Consider the following 15151-nt stretch of genomic DNA (forward strand, 5'->3'; position numbering starts at 1 on the left):
TTTACGCCTGCTGGGCTGTGACTGGAACTGGGTTTTCCTGTTTTACAACATTTTTTTGAAACGTCAAAAAATCTGCTTGTGCCTGCCTTGCTGTACTTTTTTAATTTTTTTTTTTATTTTCTCGTGTCCGTCCCCGTCCCCCCCGTCCTTACTAGCGGCGGCGGGGAGGCCGGGACGGGCCGCGGGCTGGTGGGTGCTGGCGAGGCCGCCCCGGGGCCGCTCGGGAGCTGCCGCCTTGCCGCGCGTTCGCCGTGCCCCTGCCCCGGGGGCCTGGCCGGGAACGGGCGCGGCCCCAGGGCAGCAGCGGCCCTTCCCCGCGGCAGCTCCGCCGCCGAGCCGCCCCGCCGTCGCTCAGGGCGCCCCCGGCGCTGGCGCGGCCCGGGCCCGCCGCCGCCGCGCACATCCGCCCGGCAGGGGTCAGTGTGGGCTGCGGGCCGGGCGGCAGCGCCGAGGGGAGGGAGCGAGGCAGCGCCGCCGCCCCGCCCCCACCGCCCCCCCCGCCGGCGGCCCCCGCGCCCGTCCGCCGGAGCCAGACTCGCTGCAGACAGGCGGCAGCCAGCGGAGCGGGCAGGGCGGGGGGGAGGAGGCGGAGAGGCTGGGGATGAGTTGGAGGCAGGCACAGCCTCAGCGCAGGGAGCGAGGCTGCCGGAGACAGGCGGGGGGAGGCGGCCAGGCGCCCCGTCCGCTCCGGAGGAGGCCGGCCCGGCGCGGGGGCGAGCGGCGGGGGCCGGGGGGAGGTGAGTGCGTGCGGCCGGCTGCCCGCCGGGCCGGGACCGGGGCCGGGCGGGGGTCGCCGCGGCGGAAAGTGTCGGGGAAAGTGCGGGGAGGCCCGAGTTGAAGGTTCGGGAGGGTGCGAGGGACGAGGCGGCGGCGGCTGCCGGGGGGCTCCGTCGGGGCTCGCCCTCCCTCCCGCCGCGGGGGTGCCGCCGGTGCCCCGGAGCCGCCGCCAGAGCGGGTCCCTGCGCGCCCGCCCCCCACCTGCCCCCCAGGTGCCGCGGAGGGTGGCGCCCGAGGGGCCGGCGGGCGGCTGCTGGCCGGCGCCAGGGGCAGCGGTGACAGGTAGCTCCGTTAGCTGGGCCGGCCTGGCCGCCGCTGCCCCCTGCTCCGCCCGGCCGGGGCAGCAGCCGGGCCGGCAGCGCCGAGGGGAGCCCGCCAGCGCGGTGCGGGGGCCAGCGGGGCCGGGGCGCCAGGGGAGCGCGGGGCGTGCGGCGCGTCCTCCCGGCTGCTCCCAGCCGAGTACCTGCGTCTGCGGCTCCGTCCCCGTCTGGGCGCTCCCGGCTGCGGCTGGCTGCGGGGGCCCGGTGCCGCCGTCCTGCCCGGTCCCGGGCGGGACCTGCCGGGGCCGCCTGGCCGTGCGCCCGGCGCCGTGCGGCAACTTCCACAGCGAGGAGAAGCGGCGGTGTGGCTGCCGGGCTCACGTACCAGCGCCCTGTGCTTAATGAGGTGCCTTTTTTAGAAAGAAAAAGTTTATTAGTAGAAGCCTCGCTTTGCTTGTCTGTGTCTGACGCCTGCTTGCGTTGTTTGCATTGAATCGGCGCATCCCGAATTTCTGAATGGCGTGCCAGGTTTTCCATCGCGTGGGTGGGTAGGTAGTTACGCGCAGGTTACGATTTGCTGCTCGCTGAAGAGACAAGCACACCGCTGTGCGTAGGTTCGAGCTGAGTAAAGAATAAACGGAGAATGGCTAAAATGCAAGAGTAACTTCTGTTTTGTGTGGAAATCTGAACACCTAGAAGGATAACGGGTTTTAGTGGGGCTTTTTTATCGTTCAGAGCCTTTTCTGAATAGCAAAGGATGGTTGTGCGAGAGAACAGAAGTCAGGTGGATAATTCTATGTGGCACTGGAAAATAGCGCTTCGTGTTACAGAAGTTTATTGATCTCAAAGATGGGCATCTACTTGTCAGGAAGGAAAACTTTTTAAGAGGTTTGCCTGTTCTTACGAACAAAAACCCTCATGCATTAAAATGTTTGTGGACTGGAATTTTGCACCATGTAACACGAAGAATAAAAGGTATGCAGCATCCTGCATCCAAGGCTAGCCAAAAAGGGAGAGAGTTTTTGCTGGTTAGAAAGCCTGAGAGGCAGTTACTGGTAGGTGCAGATGGGGTAAGAACATAAATGTTGCATATGTACGCTTTCTGGAAAGTGTCTTGGTTTTCATCTCTCAACCCCCAAGTATGTTGGTTAGACAAAACTTCTATTCTGCTTTTCCATTTCATTTTCAGGATAATTTTTTGAGAAATTGGCTCTTTCCAAGGATCTGGAGTTACTTAAATAACATGTGAAGCACTGTTGAGTAGAACTGAATAACTGTGCGTGTGGTGCACACGTGTATGGTTCCACTAATGAGAATATCAATATTCCGGCTACGTGGCTGTAAATAAAAGGGGGAGTTTTGCTGGAAAACCAGTGCGCTGGTGGGAAGCAGTCTAAGCAACATCCCTTGTCCACGTTAGCTGAAATAGCGACTGTACTCTGAACATCTATATCTGTACGGGTGTTTTAGCACCAGGTATTAAGTTACTGTGATACATAAAGCGACCAACGTGAGGACAACTTAAATCGGAATGCATCAGCTATATGCAGTTACATATAGAAGATACATCTTTTTACATAATCTGAGCTTATAGCAGCATATTTAATTCCGACTCTTAGGTATGGGAAGATCACTGTTGCATACGCATAAAGCACACGGGTATTCTCCAGTAAATTCAGATGCCTATGGGGGCCTAAATGAAGATAAATGTGTAACACAGAATGAGTTAACAACGTGAGACGGTATATTTCAGACCATTGGTTTATGTTAATTGAAATATTACGGATGCTGGGCAGCATTTGACTGATGAAGTTTGAATTTCGTCTTCAGCATCTTACACTTGTTATAAGAAAACTTGTGAAGTAGAAAGAAATGGGGATTCAACATGGAGGCACAGTTGCGTTAAGTTTGGTAAGATCAAAACTTGAATAGTAGCTTAACCCAAGGGTTTGGAACTAACCTGTCCCTTTGTTATTTTTAAGTACATAAAGTGCTGTTTTATCTGCATAGGACATGTAAGATGAGACTTGAAAAGATGAATTGTTCTTAGTTTTCTGTGTGCTAAAGGTACCATGTCTTTGGGTGGGGGAGAGAAGTTTTCTCTCTGATTTTCTTCACCAGAATTGGGTTCTCTTTCTCACAGCTGCCCTACGGTACTCTGTCAAGTGGCTGCTGCACTTCCACCAAGAACTATCTGCATTTCAGTGATGCCATCTAAAATAATTTGGAGTACTTTCAGGATATGATGTGCCAGAAAGAAGTAAATGATTGCTGAAACAATAGAGAGGGATCTGAAAAGTAACTTAATTCAATATAATCTCTAAGAGAAATGAACTGTTAAAAAGTGCATGCTGGCCCAACAGCTCTTGCACCAGCAGGGCACGGCTGTTGCATTTAACTTGTGAATGGTCTTGGAAAAGGTTTTTTCTGTCTGGTTTCTAATAGTTTAAAATGGCTCCTTGAAAATGAATTGCCAGTTACGGAATACAAATACTTCTAGGAGTTTAGAGATGATTTTTTTCTGCAGATTGGTTCTGTGGTAACCGTGAAATTCTTCAATGGCACCAAGCTAGTATCAGCTGCTCGTTAAATGCACTGATGCCAGAACAGTGGTGCATCAGTTGCTGGGAATCCAACCCTGTAGTGAAATGATTCATACATATAAGTTTTCTTTTCTCAGTTGACAGCTATTTTTAAGAATAGCCATCTTGCCTAGAAGGTTTATATCTAAGCAAAGGCAGCCTAGATACCTAAAAATTTCTTTCCCACCAATCTTATTTTTGCCAGACTTCTAATATATACACTAAAACATTTTAATTGAATTGATTTAAATGGCTTCTTGCTAAATCTCTGGTGCTAATTGGTCATTATAAAAGGATCATGGCATTTTGGAGCTACTGTCAGGAAGTCAGCAATTTCTTGCTCAGACCACTATGATGAGTTTGAAGTCGATGTCAGTTTGAAGCAATTTATAATAACAATGGATATCAGTATCTAAATGATAGCAGATTACCTGAATAACTTCTTGAAATGAATGGGATTCTCTAGATATGTAAGTCTGCAGAAACAGTCTCAGAAGAACATAATTACGCATTTGTCCCATGTACTTTAACTTTTTCTATGTGCTGCATAGGCAGACTATTCCAGTGAAGGAAAGTTACTGACTTTTTTTTCCCATTCTGTTCTTCTGAACCTTGTATTTGAAAGGGAAAAATGTCAGTTCTTTAGAGAGGAGGTTTGATTTGCTTATTTCTGAGACTTTCCGTTGAGTAATAGTAACTGTAAAGGGACTGCAGTAGAAGGAGTGCTTGCAATTGAGTAAGAGTGATCACAACATTACAGTGTGTTCTGTATCTCCTGCTGGCAAAACGTCTTTGTATTCATCATCTATATTTATTTAATATATGCATTTCAGTAGCATGTGCCTTGATTTAGCATATTTGGAATATGCTAAATGTAGATGAATTTTACTAAATGCCTTTTTCTTATTGTTTAGTTAAGCAATGGAAATTTGCAAGTACCCGTATCGCCATTCATTATCACTCAGCATAATAATGGGTAAATTTAATCTTTCCGATTAAGAGTATTTTAGTCACAATAGACAAGGGAATGAAAATGAATTATTTTCTTGATGTTGTGCTGCATCTGTGGTGTTCATATCTGCCTTCATTTTCTCTAAAATCCTACTACAGACAGCACTCTGACCTCTTGCACTGTTTGGATGATCCTGCTCTACATCAAACTTTTCTTTCAGATAGGAGGCAGAAATTAAGAAGAATCTAAATGCAGTTTCTCTTCTTACTGCCAATGGAGAGCTCTCCTAGATTTGAAGGAAGTTTTCTTTGTGCCAAATGGTTGACTTTTCTAGAATAAAATTTCTCTAGGGCATGCAAAAAGACCTCTGGTTAATATGCTGGCATTCCCAGAACCCACTAAAACTTAGGCAGGTTGCCAGACACCACTTAATGAGGATGCCGAATGTCTGGCACGAATCTGCATGAAAACCAGCAAAGAAGCTGGGGGTGGAAGTGCGTGCGGCGGGGAGAGGGCTGGGAAAGCGACGTATCCACACCCATGATTTATTTTTAATGCCTGAATTTTGCAGAGAAACTGATCAGAAGTCCTTACCACTGGATTTTGAGAACTTGATGGGTACAGGAGTCTGAATGCTCCAAATAGAGGTAGCTGTGTTCTCAGGGAAGTAAGAGTTTTATTATGAAAGTAATTTATGAGTTAGGGGGGTTAGTTTTTGAGAGCACCAAAAGAGGATGAGAAATGATAGTGATTTTATGTTTCATTATCTGCTAGAACTGAGAAGCATTTGAAAATGTGGTTCGACAATTTAGGGGACAATGGAAGTCAGTGATTGTCAGCATCCACGCAGAAAGGCTGTTAAAGTTACATGGCAGGGATGAATAAAGTACTGCTGCTAGACCACTTAATGCCGAGTAGTAAACCTGTGGTGTGTGGCTCTGCCTGATGCCACTGTGCTTAGGTTTCGCTACATGGTAAGTAGAATTTTAGGTGTAATAGACTCTCTGATGGCTAGATAAGTGTTAAAAAAATTAGTCATATACCAAGCTGGAGCATTTTTCCATTCCAGCGCCAAGAGAATATGTTGTCTTGTGTCAAATCAAATGTTTAGTCTTTAAGGTTGAAACTGATTAAGCAAACTTAGTTATATTCTTAACTGAACATTATTTTAGACATTTAAAGCACAAACATTTTCAGCATTTTTCCCAGGCTTTAGTCTCTCCCCTACCCAGCCAAAAAAGCATTACTCCTACATAGAAGAATTTATTGATAGACATTTGGTTGGTAGACGTGACTGAAAATATTTCTTTTTTTTAATCCACAATAATTCTAATAGGAGTTTTTTGAACATGGTTGAATTTGGAAATGTGTGTGCTAGTTACTTGCTTTTCGGTATAAGTTTCCGTTGTGTATTTTACAGTTTTGGAGAGCTGTTCCTGTTACGAGGAATTTTACTTACTTGAATAGCGGCACCTACTTGATGTGTACTTTTGGGTAGGACTAAATTGTAACCCACATGCTCCAGTTTGGTTTTATTTGATTTCATTCACTAAGATGAGATGATAAATGAAAGTATTAAAGTAATTGGACTTTAATGCTGTTTGCAGTGGAAAAAGCACAAGTGTATTTTGACAGTTGTATGGGGGTCTTTGCAAAGTTTTATCTGTGTTGACAGTGAGTCCTAGCTGTCTGTAGGATAGGGTGGGCAAGTGGTGAGAGTGGTGGACATTGTACCCACCTTTTTAAACTAGCATGTATTTAGGATTAGTTCTAAAAGGCAGGGCGGTATCTCCTACAAAAGATGCAATGTTCAAGTGCTGCACATGAGAATGGAGTGGGCTGATGAAGCGTCTGTAGAAATTTCATTGTGTTTCCATCTCCTAGTGCTCTTGGTTTCTTCCATGCTTAACACCCTGGAACCCTTTTTTGTTGAAAACTGACAATAAATCAGCTTCTGAAAAAAAATCTAGTCACAATGTTGAACTTGCTATTGCCTGTACAAGATAAGTTTGGAGATTTCTGTTGTTTTTGCATTCAGTATTTTTGTTCCTGTGTTCTGACATTGTGAAAGAGGTACTGGCATCTCGGGAAGACAGCCTTTTTTGAATGTTTGTATGATAAATATCTTGAGGTTTGAATGATTTTATTGTAATCTTTGGCCACTGAACGTGTTTAAGTCGACTTTAGAGGACAGTACAAAATTCCGTTGAGAGTTTCTGTTAGAATGGACGTTAATGCTTAATAAAGTAGAATCTAAAATCGCTCCCACATTGAGAGAAGACTGGAAAACATTGTTTTCTTCTGGATAAACCCTGTTTTTTACTCAGATTTCTAAAATAAGAGTTGACTCATCTGCCTAGTATTATCTAGCATATGCCAGTATAAGGCTTCTGTGCTTTATCTTTAATTTTCAGCATCCAGTACTTGCAAGCATCTTCAAGCAGTACTCTATTTTTTAAACACAACTTCCACTCCTCCACTCTTGATTTCAAAGGTTATTAGAAGGAAAATTCTTTTTTAATTACCTCTTTACGTTGTATGGCTGAGCCTATTATTTTGGTTTCTCACACCTGTAACCTACTTGTTCTCTGTTTCATAGAGGGAAAGGAGGGGGCAGTCTGTGACTGAGATATGAAGCAATCCTTTTAACAACCACCTTCTTCCACTGAGACTGTCATGAAATTTTTACTGTGTGTTAATTAAGGGTGATCCATTATTACTTTGGACTTGTAAACACCTTTAACATTCCATTAGGTGCTAATGACACATGAAGCAAGAATTAATATGAATTTGTTAGTCCTGTATCTAGTAGGGATGTACTATACATAATTGCCTAAATACAGCAGTGTTACTTAAACTGTTGGGTTTAAATGGTATTGCTTCATTTTCTGCTTTTGCTTAACCATTAGTTATTGAATCAAATGTTGCTCATTCATAGGGTGTGTTTTGACCTGTATTATATAGAATTTCAACTGGACATTTGCCATGGTTTGCTTGAGATTTTCATAAGACAAAAGTAAGTTCCCTGGCTTCTGCCCTGTGGGTCAGAGTTGAGGAGCGTAGCAGAAAGCGCGGGAGAGATGATGTGAGGAATGCTTACAAATAACCTAACTTAATCGCTGCAGCTGTTGAACTGGTGCCTTCTGTGAAATACCTCATCGGTGTGTGTTCTTCTCTTATAATTTCACCTGAATAGATGATTGGCTTTGTAGGTTTTGTTTAACTAGTGTTAAGCAAAATGAAATTGAGCATTTGTAAATATACGTGCAGATAAGATACAGTACTTGTAAATTAAAGATTGCACCTGGTGATGTAAGAGCTAGACTTGGGCTGACTAATAGCCTCTGTTGGCCAGTGAAGTTCATGTGTTGATGTTTTCTTTTACAGAAGGTTTGTGTTAACTGTAATTCCTCGCCAATCTTGTCCGGGTAGTGGAAGTGGAGAGGAAGGGGGTTCTGTGAATATTTCCCGCATGACTGTTTTCTGTGTTTGTGATGTTTTCACATTTCTCGTACTGTTTTAATAACCTTCCTAGCAGGTTTTTAGGAGAAGCACATTGGAGATTAACTTTTTGCATGTACCCCATTTTCACTTAAAATGTCTCAAATTATGAGTTATCCTTATTTAATTGGGAAGCCTGACGTGATCCATCTATCCAATCAAAGCAACTTGCATAATGTTGAATACAGGTACTCTTTGGTGCCTACTTTCACATAGCGTATAATAATATTTTTTTTTTTAAAACTACCATCTGTTGGTGAACAGAAATACTGCGAGTGTTTGTCAAATGTGTGCTTTATCTGACCTGTTCTACTTAGCACCTTATGGCAAAGCTTTCTCATGAAATCATTTTGCAAATGTCTTTATTCTTACAGTGCCTTATTAGATTGATAACAACAGTGGTATCACTGTTTTATATCACTTTTTAATGTAAGGATTAGTGTAGCAAGGATTAGGGAGATAAACATCTAACTGCAAGAGGAAGTCACCTGCAGTGGGTACAGAGATGAGGATTCTAACTCACAGCTGTAGGTGAAAATTACTGTTCTGTTCTAATGATCTTCACAGCCTTTTGATGAGAACAACTGGAATATGTAAAGTTTTTGCAGCAGAAAGCTCCAATAATTGTGTAGATTGGTCTCCTTTTTTCATAGGTGGTGATTAGGTGAGTAGTTAAATTTCAAGAAAGAAATACCACAGTGATTATGTGTGTTAGTGCTGATAGTGCACAGTAATGAGTTAAGAAGCATTTGGTTCATGATTCTTTTAAATTTTATTTGAAATTACAAAAAAAAAAAGCAAACTAAGAGGAATTAAAAGAAATATAGAGAGGAAAAAGAGGGCCTCTGTGGGTTGTAGGGTGGGAGTTGGACGTGTAAGATATTCCAAAAGTGTCTTTTGAAACAATGAGTTCTCTCTTCAGTTGAACATGCACCAGCAACAGACTGCCTTCTCCCATTCCCTGTTTTCCCCTGGGTATTGTTAGAGGTTTGAGATAAAAGCCTTTAATAATGTCTATGTGGAGACACCAAAGCAAATCACTTGAAGTGTCAAGCCAAGATGTATATGTTAAAGTATGTTAAACTTGTGTGTGAATGCTGTGTTGAATATAGAACAGCTTTATATATTTAGCTCAAATCAATCAAAGGTCATTTTAGATCTGAAGGAGAACATCATTCAGAACATAAGTTAAATTACTGTGATCTAAACCCATCTGTGTATGAATGAGAGCCTCTTGACATAGATGTTTATCATGCGTTAACTTCAGTGTTTTATACTGTACTTGATTTATCTCAGCTTTCCTCCGTGTCACTTGTTATTGATCAGTTTTGATGATGCTGCTATTAAGAGGCATCTCAGATGGAGCTAATTGCAAACTTTCAAGTGAACATAATTTAGCCAGAAAATGGCAGTTCATTGAACTTGGGATGTTTCATTGCAAATATTTCAGATTTGACAGTTTCACTGAAGTCAAAATAAGACACAACCACTCTTTGGTCCCTGGTGAACTGTTTTGGCCAGAGGCCTGGTGTTTTCAGGGTCCTCACATGGAGCTAAACTGCCAAGGATCCCACTTTGTGACTAGGGATGCTTTGTTTCTAGGATCATGTGGTTTCCTTGGACAGCCTGCATGAGAAGTCTTGCTGCAAAGTCAAGGGCTGAAGAAATCCCTGTGGACCCACCTCAGATTTGGGGACCTGCCGTGTTCCTCTGTATCTACATATTGAAGCTATAAGTCCTTTAAAGAGTAAAACTAAGAAAAAAATCTGTTCTGTTTGACAGTTGCAAAATTTAAGTCTTGTGTTGGTAGGAAATAAGGAGATTTTGGGGGTTTGTCTGCTTTGAGACAAATTCATAATATTGGAAGAATGTCTTGCAGCCCAGAAACTGGCTAGTTCTGTTCTGAGCTGTGTTTCATTATGCTTTCGTAGATGCCAGTTAGTATCTCTCTTCCCCTTTCTTTTCGATCTGGAGTTCATCTGAAGGAGGATCTCAAGAATACCAAGGCCTCTGTTGCCTAAAGGCGTTAATTTACCCTTTGTCCTGTCAGTCCTCACCACAGAGCTTTGCAAATTGCTCTTCCCTATGTCTTGTATATGAAGACTTACATAAAGACTATCGGGAAGTTTTTATGTTCTGACAGGTTGAGATGAACGGTGAGGCATGTATTCTTCCAGGTTCTGAGGAAGAAGGGAGATGGTTGTCGTGTTTGTTCTGTTTTTGTCAAGCTGAACTAGTCTCCCAGAGGGACAGGTGTATGCAGAGAAGAGGAACTGCCCACTTGAAGTAGTTGCAGATGCAGCTGGAAATTCTGTTCTACCTATGCCCTTTTGTAAGCGATCCTTACAAAACTGAGACTTTTCCTGGACATTTCAGTTGAGGTCTGTGATGTGGTGGAGGTAGAGATTATATTATTTCTGTAAAGGGGAAGAGGATACCTTTGACTCTATTTATAAGCATTCCATTTTATAAGTTTATTCAAGGATTGCTGTATTCTCCCTACAAAAAAAATCTTTCTGAACTTTCACTTGATCAAGAAGATAAAAGCTGCACTGAAAGCTGTGAATGAAAATTGGGGAGCGACTCTGATTTCAATCCACTGAAATTGTGTGGTTGAAGATACTGAAAGCACAACTGTTCTTTAGAAAATGAAGAGAAAAATGAGTTATATTAGCTGTTGTATATTTAGCTGATGTTTCCAAGATGTTTGCATACTTGTTAAGTTTATGGCCACTGCAGTAGAGGCGTATAAATTTTAGCAGCTTAAGCAATCTCCCTGACTCCTGAACGTACAGAATTCCTAACGTATTGCTGGGGTCAGTGAGTTTGGTTTTGAAATTGAAGTTTTGTCACAGAGTTGTAATAGTCTCAGAGATCAAACTTTCTTGGTCAACATGGTACAGTAGGTTATTAGAGACAAGAGAAAATGCATGTCATCTTCCCAGTATCTTGAGTCTTACATTTGGGTGAAGGAGAAGAGTAAAATTCTTAATAGATGCTAACGATACTCTCTTTTCACAGTATAAAAATGTACAAATAATATTGTTTCCTTTTTCTCACCTTGATGTCTAAAATAGGCCATAGTCCCCTCATGCACTTGAGATGTTCTCACGTGTCCCTGACATCTACCAAAAACCAAAGGCTGTATGCAGCTGGTTCTGTTATCTCCAACATACTTCTGCCAGTTTTCCTGTTGCTGCTGTAGTCCTATTTCTCTCTCCTTCCCCCCCTCCCCTCTGTCTCTCCTCTCCCCCCCCCCCCCCCTTTTTTTTTTCTTCTCCTTGGTAGTCCTTTAGGATACAGACATTTCAGAGACGTCATGCATCTGTAATGTCTAAATGGCTTCCTCTCCTTTCCCCTTCCACCCCAATCAAGAAATTCCAGATGGAAGCTTTTTGGTGTTAGTAACAGCTGCAGAACAGACAAATTTTTGCATCCTCAGAGCTGTGATAGTTGTAACTCCATATATGTAGTTATGATACACATTTACATGAAGGATCCTCCAGTCTTTAAGTTTCTGCAAGGCTATTCTAATCATCCTTGGTACAGCATTTCCCTCTGTTTTCTATTCCTGCATAGAAGTAGCTTCTTTCAATAGAAAGAAGTTAAGATACCCTGTTGTAAACTTGATTTTTTGGGAAGTCTGAATATTTCTGAGTCCTGTGTTGTGATTCAAAAATTGTGCTCCCTTCTTTCCTCTCTAGGGTTTATAATAAGGTGTCAGCAATGATCTAGTCCATCTGCGAGCTTGCATCAATGCTTGGGAGAGCCATATGTGTCTGCCTCAAACAAGGCTATAGAAAAGTGTTCCACTAGCAACCAAGATGTCATCCATCTGCTAGACAATCCTGTAGTTAGTTAGCTTAATGACGTATTTATTTGAGTAGATGTTTCTGCACAGCAGACTCCAGCTTTCCTCCCTGTCCAAATTAAGACCAAAACCTCCATGCTCTGCAGAAAAAAACCCCTGCCCATTCTGGAGAATGTCAGGAAGTTTGTGGCCTGGTGGGTTTGATCTATGTATCTGCTTGAGGATGTTGTACTCCCAAATTCCAAGTGACGGAGTGCATTGTTAGGAGATGGCTCCAGCCTTCCTGTGCAGGGAGCCCATGCAGTGCAGGTGGCTGGGTGGCAGAGGGATCAACAGACTTAGATGCAAGACCTGGGTGACCTTAGATGCATGTAGAAATCCAATCATGCTGTTACTACTTTAGAGTATTATTTTAGCACATGGAGCTGTGTGAGGATTTCCTCCTGCAGCAGTCCAAGCTGGAACTGTCATAGTAAACACTTTACCCAGCTATGTAGAATAAACCAGGTGATTATTCCACTCCGTGGCTTTAACAGAAATATTTATTCAAGATTAAGGGGTTCACAGTCTTCAACGTATACCTTCTAGATGTATTCTCAGATGGTCTTGTAAAGTCAGAGCTCCAGGAATTTTGGTGGAAATACACTCTGGGAAGAGAAGCACATGGGGACTGACTGTCATAATTGGTTTTTTTCTTCCCCAGCGGCTCTAGCTACTGTTTCTTTTTAGTCCAAAGCAGCTAGGTCATTGTTGCAAGTTCGAGGCTGTTGGAATTTCTAATTTGTGAGTCAGAGTTTAGTTGAGAAAGGGGCAAAACAACAGAAGAAATGCAAATCCAGATGAAAAGAATGGTTTATGTTAAAGGCAATAATGTTAATCTGCGTTGAGGCAGCCTGGTGAATTTTATGTGGAAGAACACATATGTGTATTCAGACAAACCACTGTACAGTTGGGTCCATAAATAAATCTTCATTCATATCTTGCAAGGGAGTTTACATGAAGCATCACTCTGATTTCATCAGGAATTGAGAGACCATCGCAGCTTTTTTTGTATACAGCTGTTTGTATGATTGGACCAAACACAGTGCTATCTACTGAATTTGGTAAGTTTTACCTGACAGTTGTTTAAAAATTAGTGGACATGGATAAAAATACTTAGTGAACTTCAAGAAAAATATAGTTGTCTATGCAGATCCTAAATAAGGCCCCCCCCCCCCCCATTTTGTTTCTTGGCTGTACACTAGAGGCCTCTCTTCTTACAGGTGTAATTTTTTTTTTTTTTTGTGGCCATAATAGCAGTTCTAAGCCAAAAAAGTAGGTGAAAGTAAAATCAGGATAATTCCATGGAGGACTTGTTCAGGCAAAACAGAGACTGAAGAGGTGAACTGTACTCTTGTTTCATCTTCTAATGATACAAAGAAAATCAGAATAATTCAGGTCAGAAGGGACCTTCTGGAGTTCATCTAGTCCAACCTGAAGTAAATAGCACTAAGGCTTTTTTGGAGAAATACTCTTGAATCTAGAAATTAGTTATTTAGATCTTAACTTTCAAAACTTGGTATTCATGTGTTTTGAATTGCTTATCTTTGAGCAGAAGTGCAATAAAGGTCAAGTGGAAGAAAATAAAAGTATGAAAAAAGAGCCTTAATTCTAAAGATTCTGAGTGAGTGCCAAAAAAGAGCAAAGTTGACACGAACTCTTGTTGCAAGCTGGAAGCTGTTCCATGTGTTTAATCAACACTTTTTTCCTTGAGATGTTCTCTTGTAAGTGTTGTCTACGTAATTAGTAAAGAAACTTGCAGTTTACTTTCTGAGAAGGGAAACAGCTGACAATTCTTCACTGATGCGAATATATGTATTTTGATTTGCATTCTTTTTGCTGTGGGGCTACCATCCATTGTTAAATAAAACACAATCAAAGAATCTTTTCCACATCACCTTATAAAATCATAGAAGTCCTCTCAGGGGTAGCTCTCTGGTGGGTCGGAGTAACATTGAGTAAGCTTTTGGTGAGAAAGGAATTTTACATCATGCTGGAAAGCTCGCAGTATCAAAACCTGATTGTTTTAAAACAGAACTAAAAAAGCATTTTTGTGCTTTTCCACCAAAATTATATTTACATTGGATTGATGTGTTCTTCTGTAGACTTGTATGATACCATGCAAAATAAAATAATTTAGAATGAAAAGTCATAATGTTATGAAATACTGTAGAATTCCTACCTTATAACATGCCTATGTCAGTTTTTGTTTCATGATTAGTGTCATCAAAAGGATACTTCACAAGAAATTTTTCTGGTTTGATGTATTGGATTTTCTGATGGAAAACAGATCCACAGGAGTATTTCTGACAAGAACTGAAAACTTCTTGTTTGGGAGCTTTGGTTTGTATTAGTTAGTTACATTTATGGTTTTGGGGTTTTTAATTTATTTATTTATTTTTAAGTTCCTTTCTTCCATACTTCCACGGCAAATTTTGAACTTGGTTAGGAAGATTGCTAAAGTTCTGTTGTTCTGATGCTTTGTTCTATTCTGTTGCGTCATTCCTTTTCATATTTTTTTTACACCATACAAGAGTATATATTACTGTATAGAAGATGTAGTATCTTCCTGACTGTTCTCAGCTATTGAATATGGTTTTTCTAACTCTATAAGTAGCAATATTAATCTTCTTTTCTTAATTTCTTACATATACAGGTACTGTACTAGATCCTAATTACTTTGTGGGTTTTTGTATCTCTTACTGCTGATTTCTCAGTTTTGTTTACCGGATGCTAATCCTGTGTAGTTTAACGGTTCCTACAAATGGAAGAAGACTTCTACAGAAACCTAATAATTTTGAACCCACTTGATGTTTCTGTTCACTTTGAATTTGAGGCTAATAAACCAACTTTTGCTTCTGAAGAGCATAGGCTATGTGGAGTCTTTACCCCATTAGCCAAGTGTTTTCCTTCCTCCAGCGTATGGGTATATGATTTTCCTGTCATTAAATGTTCCTGTCCAGTTACGCAGAAGTGTCACAAAAGAAGATTATGTGCTTGACTTCTGCTGAAGTAATTAACATAAAATTGGACTGTCTTCTTCGATTTAGTTTATGAATACTGAGGTAGCTTTGTAACACATACTGACTGAAAAAAAGGGGATGCAGAATGGTGGTACATCTTCCTGGAGTAATTTCTAGAATCTGATGCTTGGGTCTCACAGTGACAGAGTTTTAAGTCCTTGTCTTTGTATTTGGATATTCAGAAGCAGGGAGCAGAGGAAGGACAT

The 15151-nt window shown here is 42.0% G+C and overlaps 1 protein-coding gene across 1 annotated transcript in view; it reads left to right on the forward strand.

Moving 5' to 3' along the window:
- The first annotated feature begins 613 nt into the window (after window positions 1-613).
- The window catches only part of LDLRAD4 (low density lipoprotein receptor class A domain containing 4), a 294703-nt gene continuing 280165 nt past the window's right edge, over window positions 614-15151 (forward strand). The window contains exon 1 of the mRNA XM_037378821.1: window positions 614-737. The gene's annotated coding sequence lies outside the window, so the exon portion shown is untranslated. The remainder of the gene's footprint in view (window positions 738-15151) is intronic.

This window comes from Falco rusticolus, chromosome 3 (assembly GCF_015220075.1).
Source record: "Falco rusticolus isolate bFalRus1 chromosome 3, bFalRus1.pri, whole genome shotgun sequence".
In the NCBI taxonomy this organism is placed as follows: Eukaryota; Metazoa; Chordata; class Aves; order Falconiformes; family Falconidae; genus Falco; species Falco rusticolus.